This window comes from Diadema setosum, chromosome 20, assembly GCF_964275005.1.
Source record: "Diadema setosum chromosome 20, eeDiaSeto1, whole genome shotgun sequence".
Taxonomy (NCBI): domain Eukaryota; kingdom Metazoa; phylum Echinodermata; class Echinoidea; order Diadematoida; family Diadematidae; genus Diadema; species Diadema setosum.
Genome location: NC_092704.1, coordinates 35,032,738 through 35,041,284, shown reverse-complemented (window position 1 = coordinate 35,041,284; position 8,547 = coordinate 35,032,738).

Below are 8,547 nucleotides of genomic sequence, written 5' to 3'. Positions count from 1 at the left end.
TAATGGATTAAGCCAGGACGATGCTCTGAACTCAAAATGGCCCCAAATATTGCAGATGTTACAAGGACATGTTTTCAGAAACGTCCCTTGCATCAATTATGATAATGTAGTCACTGTGGCAACAATTTGGCAATGACCATTTAGATGTGAGGTTTTTGTAAGTTGCTTGGTGTGTAGCTTTAGATATTACCATGATATGTGAGCCATTAAAGCAGAGGTTTGTAGATTAAGGTAGGCTCAGAGTTTTTCACACCCAAGTTTCTCTCTCTGTTCCTCTCCTTCTCTGTCTAGTATACCTCTTAGGAGTGTATTAAAGTGAAACACTCTTCATGAGTGGTTTCATGAGTCATCTTCCCTTAGATTCCCAAAATCCTCAATGATTTCACACAAGTTTAGTAGTATTCCTTTTTTCTTTCTTGTCTTTATTTGATCATTATGCTGTTTGATATTTGGATAGTGCAATTATAAACGTTGCTGAAGTTGATAGCACACAAATTTTCTATGCTCCTCCTGGAAGTCTATGTTCAGTATATACAAGTATTTCTTCTAGGCCATTTTTTTTTGTGTCAACATTTTTTATTTCCAATTTATTGATATTTCCTGAAAGAGTACTCCTACATGTGCAGTTTCAAGGCATGAAATTAAGTGAAAAACTTTAATGAGTCATATGGACCTATGATTCTTCCATTATCGTTTTCCCTATTTTCCACTCACGAGACACATGTACAATGTAAGTGTACATGAAATCTGTTCAAGGCTTTAACAGCAAGGGATGCCATTAATACTTCAATATGATAATAAATAGAATGTACTTGATGTGTATGCTAAATTCCAGGATAATTGGATGTCCCGTCATATTGGTTTGGAATCATTGTATTATGTGAACAGCACTCATCAAAAAGTCAGTTGGTACACATGTAACCCTTTTCTGAAATGCAATATCCAATGTTTTGGATATGCTATCATTTGTGACAGTTGGCTTGCAATACATATAATTATGTTGATTACAAGTTGTTCATAATTTCAATGTTTTGAATCCCTTCTTTCCAAACATAACCCAAACACACACACATGCACACACACACACACACATATGCAAATCTTTTCTGTCAGCTTTTTGTTGTTTTTTATGCAAGTCAGACATTATGTTGTTAGCAATGTATGCTCTTTGAAGAGCTTGTCGAATAAAAATATAAAACTGTTAGAATTTAAAGGGCAACACTCCCTCTTGCAAGAATTCAGGAAGCAGATGCTGATTAGCAGTTAAAAAAAAAAGGTTTGAACTTTTTGTTAGGAGTTAAGAAGATGGTCATGTATGCATGCATTCTGTGATGAAAGGCTAAATCTGTGATTGCCTCCAGAGTGTGTAGTTTGTGTGTATGTACATTTAGATGTCTAATTTCTTGTCTTTTAATCACTAACTCCTTCATACAAACATCCACAAAGAGATTTGCACCTGTAGTTTAGACAAAGTATACCTCAAATTATATTTTTGAAGAGCTTTTTGTTTCATGCATTTATTGTGTGCACCTTGAAGTTTGTATTCGTTCAACCATTTGTGGCAGCAGTTAAACTAGACATGTATGCAGAATTGGACATCATGCTATTTGATTCTGCTAGGCAGTGAGTTATAAACATCACATACGCCATCACAGGGTCAGTAAATACACACTTTCGTCACACTCCACTTTTGAGTGTTTTTCGTCCATCCATACTGTACATCATAGCCATAATTTTTACTAGACAGTGGAACTTTGATAGATAACACATGAGAGAGCCACACAGCTGTCTGATTTGATTTTGTAGTTTTATTGAGTCTTTGTCTTTGCTGAGTGAAACTCTACTGCTTCATTGGAGTTGGCCATACCTCACACACCCACCATCCTTAAAATTATGACTTGATACAATGAGTCAAGCTATTAAACTGATCAATGCTAGTCTCATTTTGGAGATGCTCTAGAACAACAGAAGCTTTCTTTTCCAAAGTTGAAAGAGATAAATGTATATTCAAATAAATGTATCACAAAAATGATCACTTAATTAGCTGATCACACCCACAATCCTGCAAATTATGACTTGATGTGATGAATCAAACTACGGACCATTTTTAACAATCATAATCATTTGATTGATACTGTGCAACATATATTCTAATTGCATTCAATTAATAAACGTTTGAATTACTCCGATCATTGCATTGTACCTGATGCTCTTCCCTTAATCTGGATATCAATGTTGAGATAGTTTATGTGGATATGTCTATAAGTTGTTGTTATTGTTATTATTTATATAGTTATTGTTATCACTGAGATATGTACCTCAAACTCATCAACTTGTCCGATGCATAGCAGGACAAGGTTTGATAACACTTGCTAAAAATGACCACAAGATGAATGCTAATCTCGTTCTAGAGATGCTGTAGAACAACAGAAAGCTTTCTTTTCAAGAGGAGACAAACACATTTTCAAAAAGATGTGTCACAAAAATGATCAGTATTTCTTTACTATGTCCAGTGCAGTTAAAAAGAATGACCAATGGGCAGTGCATATTGATGGACTCTTGAATGTAAGAAGCTGTATGCTGTACCATAGTGTCCTGTCTTAATACATGTGAGCTCTTGTAAATAGAGGAAAATCTATCAAGTATTCTCTTTGGCAAACAAAGAAGTTAACTCGTTGAGGATGAGGTGATTTTACTATGACACACGTTTCCCATAGACATCTGCCCAAGTGTACTCGGGACTAGTCTACAATGAGTTAAAGGCAAGATACAGGAGGCATCATGGGTATCTTCAACCATTGTGTATCATGGAATTGCAATTATGTATATTTGTTTGTAAAGGACAACATTATGATTTAGAAGATTGTATGTGGAAACTGTTCAAGTACTCAGACATTAACATTTGCACATGAATACTGTCATTTCAGACCTGATGGTGTAAGAAAAGCATGTAATTATTAAGCAAATGATAGTACATGTAATATCAAGATCTATTGTTTCAAATTGGCTACATCTTTTTTGTCTGTATTGCATGAATGGAAAGTGCGGTGGGGAAGCATACTTCCAAAATATGTCGTATGTCTCAAATTTAAATACATTACATTTTGCTTCTATATATGTACAAGTAGGCCCTGGTCATGCATAGCAGAAGTAATTTCTTTGAAATCCAGAGACTATTACTTGCTATCATACCTCATTATTTATTCTAATGTCATATCAGTATGATTTGTACATGGCATACCCTCATGTCAGCATATTGTTTAATAATGTATTCAAATCTAAAATTATGTCACCCATGATAACAGTAAAGCTTGCCTAACAATGAATGATAAAACTAATGTATCTGAAGCAAATTTTATTCTTTTTTTTTGTTTATGTCATGATTTGTCAAATGTATCATCATATTCATTGTGTAGAGGAATAAAAAATAACAGCAAAGTGATAAAACTTTCTCAAGCCATTCTTTTCATTTAGAAAGTTGTGAACATGTATATTGGAAAATAGAATTAAAATAATTAACATTTATTTTCTAAACATAGTGTGTCAGCAATCTGGTTGCTTGAATTCTCACTGAAGTATTCCCTGTATATACCTTTAATGCATTTATTTTATGTAATGTCCTCTTTCCAGTGATAGTTAAGAAGACACTAGTTTGGTAAACTCTGTGGTCGCTCCCCTAGGTATGCAGCGAGGTTTTAAGCAGGCAACTTTTAGTGATAACTGTATAGTCACACTAATATGTAATACTGATTCAATATTTGTAATACAATTTATCACTGATTATTTCAACCCTGTTGGAAAATCCAATTGCAATAAAGAAAGTAGAAGAGAATTCACAGATATGTTTTTATTAGTTACTGTTGTAGGCAATAATTAATCTCAATTAAACTTTGATAAACGCTTCTTGTTTAAGTGGCAAATACCATCTTCACTCAAATATGGAAGGTTCGATTAATTTTTAAAGAGGTCTGCTACTTCTGTTCCTATCAACTGTTATTCGTTTCAGACTCCTTTCTATTGGTGTTAAAGCCGATTGGCTCTCCCTCAGCATCGTATATCCGTACATACTTTCTTCCCTGATTTTTTAAGATGTATTTTGTTGTTATACATGGAATGGAGATTATCAATTGAAACCTCATAAATCATATATAATGATTTTTTTTTTCATCATTTGTCAGAAATAAAATCTGAAAGGTATGATCTACAATGTGTCATTTTCCCCCCAACATTCCACTTGATATTTACTGTCATAAGGTTTAAGGGTTGCATTCTAAGCGATAAGGAAGTTGAAGAATTGGAAATGCAAAGATTTTCTTTGTACATTATCGAGCATAGTAGATGTCCATCCCAATAGTCAAATGTATTGACTCTGTATCTTATCATCAGCTGGTTAGCGTATTGTTTGATTTTGTTCACTGAAGGTAAAAGAAACAACTGACGAATGCATCTTATTAACTTTAATTTGGTGCGTTTTAGCGTAAGGTTTCCGATGTAGGTAGGTAAAATTCATGAGACGTTCAATTATTGTATTTAATTGAATCTTGGCATGAAAAGGAATTCCATATAAATAACCTACTTTGAATAATATGTTGCTCATCTGTGGAGATTTTGATCTATGAATATGATGAACGGATTTGCTCATAAATAGAGTTATTGATGAATAAAAGATCAACTTTTCTTGTTGTCTACCTTGTTTGGACAAAAATATAAGGAAAACAGATGAATGGTAATCAGTAAGAAACATTTACACAGAAGCATTTTGACAGCCGGAAATTGTCGTCTTTTCTTGCGACTAGAACGTACGTTACGCTGGTGTTTTGTTTGTTTGTATGTTTTTTTGTTTTCCTGTTACATTCGTACAAGTGTCTTGGTTTAAGTGTAACTTTCGAATAGTCTAAAAGACACTTGGCTCGTAGCTTTGTGTGTTTCCGACTGTTCCAAAGCTACTATCAGGGTGGATAGTTGTAACTAACGCCCTCTGTAATGTGCATTGCAATGTTTCTATACTAGAGATCTTTAGAAAACATCGTATAATATTCACTATTATACTTCTGAGGTTGTCAGTATGAATGGTGTAAACAAGTTTAGTGGCGCCTCAATGGAGATAAAAAGCTTTGTTTTGCATGTACACGTATCGAGGAAATGATATTAGATTCACCACTTTTGCCGTAAGATTTTATGTTTCAAATGTACTTTGTTCACATTTCATATCTTGATATCTGACGTATATAATTATGTTTATGTTCAACATTCTTTAATATGTCAGTAACAATGTAGCACATGACGGCTGTCACCTGAATTAAGCAGGAGACACAAGACATAGACAAAATGCATTACAGAATCGTACCACAGTACCGTTAAAAGATATTACAAGATTGTCATGTTGATGTACATTAACATGATAAGACATTTGCATGTACAATTTATTGTATGTAATAATTACAGATACATCACCACCAAACGGTCAAACTGTCTGCGAAAATGAACAAAGTAATATATGAATGAATAAAGTAAACAAAATAAAATTGAAGAGATTACGCTTGAGGGTCTTGTTTGTCGGAGTGGACGCTATTACTTGATGAAAGGCAAAGATTGTCCTGATGTGGCAGCGGTAGCATATGGTTTTAGAAAATATCTTCGGTTGTCAAGAAACAGACTCCGTCTTAGCACAATTGAAACAAACAAGATGAAACAAACAAATGAATAAAGATAGCAAAGAGAAAACAAAACAAACAAACCCAGTCTACTGATCGCTTCAAACCACTAATTTCAACTAAAGCCCATCGCTTGTCAGCTGTACAAACGAAGATACAGGACTTAACCTGTTGAGGACGGTTTGATTTTGCTACAACACGCATTTCCCATAGACGCTTGCCCCGAGTATACTCGGGACTCGTCCTCAACGGGGTCTTCTAAACACCAAGATATTCCAAACGGAAACTGTACCATGACATTTGTAAGAAACGAATGTCAGGAGGTTGTTTCAAATCATATTCTCAACTTTGACATGTCTGAAAAGACCAGACTTTAATATTGGGGGTAAACTATATGCAAGGTTAACGTTTAGCATGGTTAGCTTGGCAAGGTAATAAGACATCACCTCCTTCGTTCTTTCTTCAGATTTTCTCCCATAGCCTTGTCACGCGGTAAAACCAGTCGGAACGCGGTAATACACTGTAATAGCTTTCTTTGTTTGGCCATCATGGCTATAATTTACTCATGAGAAGCCTCGCTTTCAATAAACCCATGGCAAAAAAAAAAAAAATATTCTCGTAGGTTTGGGAAGTTTATAGGAGGTAAGAGAAAGATATAATATGCTGAGAACGCGTATTAAAAAAAATACACTTCTCTGACTATTGATATCTAAGCTACGAGTTTAACGAACTCTGTTTGGTCCTGTAGTGTTTCTGTTGGAATTCATTTCTGAATCATCATTCTCAAGTCGGTCGTAAGTTTTATTGAACGGATTTTACAGGTATTTTTTTCTGACTTCAAGAGACGAATACATTGGTTGCAGTTCGTCATTCGAATGTTCGTATGTCCGAAATGAAGAAAAGGCTCGTTGCTACAAAGGTTCGTTATTCCAATGGTTCGTTTGTACGCACCGTTTTGTTTTTGTTTTGTTTTTCACTTTCGGAATAACGAACCATGGGAATAAAGAACGTTCGGAATAAATAACCTTGTTTCTTATTAGGATTAACGAATCTTTGGAATAATGAAACTCCTTTCATTTCGGACTGACGAACTATAAGAATGGCACCACAAATGTTCGAATGTAAACAAACTTCTTTTCACTTTGGGATTAACGATCGTCTGTACGGACTTAGTGTGTTTCGGAATAACAAACCTTCGGAATAACTAGCATCACCCGATACATTTTTCCGTCGCTTTGGTAATCAACGGCCACCCCAAGTGCACAGTTTGTCTCGTTCTTTCCTGAACTAGCAGGAATAGTTTTCCTAGGGGAGAAAACAAAAATCGATGAGTCATAAATCAGTTCCTAAAAGTCTATCATTCAAACTACGTGATTAAGAGTCCTCTTTTAGAATTTGCATTGCACTAAATTGAAGACAACGCCCAACTGAGATAATGAGCAAGGTGTTAATCGATCTCTGCTTGCATTCTGGTGAACATTCATCAAACGTGGTGTAATAAAAAGTGTTTGGCACAATTTGGAGAGAGCCTCGCCAGACTCAACACGGCTTTACACCATACTTAACCTCTTTGTGTCTCTTTTTTGAACGATTTTCTCCTCTGGAATACACAAAATATAAAGTAAACATAGGCCCTACACAATTATCATACACACCTCTACATCCTACATTTTAGCCCGGCGAGCACCGATCCGCGACATCCTACAAATCCTTACGTCGTGGCAGGTTACAATAAGGGCCTACCGCAGTAGGACGTGAACATGACACATTCGCAGATTACGGTGCTGTGGACGGTCACGACGGGACGCGTACAAGTCGGCGGCGGTCTACGACGCGGTAGATCGATTTCGTTGGGAATGTGAGCGCAATGTGACGCGAGCCGAACGAACAAAACGACTTTGGATGACATGCCCGCGAGAGGGCGATCATTATCAGGTTTTGCACGTTGAGCTCGTGCCACACGACGCCACGTGACTGGCTGACCAAGCGACTTGAAGGCGGTCGTTCAAAGGAAACCTGGAGGTCACTAAACTGTGTGGACACTGATATTCTTCCTGGTATAAATGTCATCACTTCCTGTCATTATGACCAATGTCAAAGTTTGAAGAGTATTGAGAACTAGAATTTAGTCGATGCCTCTCGAGTGTAGCCAGTTTATGAGGGTATCTATGATTTTATCAATCCACCTTAGTGCCTTTGTCTATGTATCGTCGATTACATCGTTAGAGCTTCGACGTCAAGCCATTGAGCGATATCCCCGCCTTACCCCGTAGACTGGGATTCCGAGGTTAGTGTCTTCTTCAGCTAATTCGATGACGATGTAGAGAGAATGCTGGCGCTCGATTCATTGGCACCATTTATCGTCTGGTCTCTGCGTCTTTTCAGCGGTAATAAAGGATCCGTCAGCCAATCCACCTGCCGAGGGAAAGAGTTTGACAGCTTTTTATTAAGGATGCACATCAAAGATTTAAAAGATGCACTTTTACAATGGTGATGCACTTTTATATATTATCCAAAGCTCATAGTCTTTCCTAGGCTAAATTTCCTTGGAATTAAATGCCGAAACAACAGCTTTTGGGTTTAAAAAATACATGTGCATGTACGTATTGATAATTTTCAGTGCACAAGACGAAACCCACTGCTTAACTGACGATGATGATGAAATTGACGGTGAAAATAATGTCAATTACATATGAACAACACCAATGACAGAGACAATTTTAGTTGCAAATAACACTGCCACTGATATATTTCATTGGGAATGGTATGATTCTTGTTATTTTGATAGGACTAGAAAAAATAGATTATTTTTAATCTTAACATATCTCATTGTGTTCTTTTACAGGAAACCTTTCTATCTTCTTCAACTTTGCGGTTCTTTGACCTACATTTT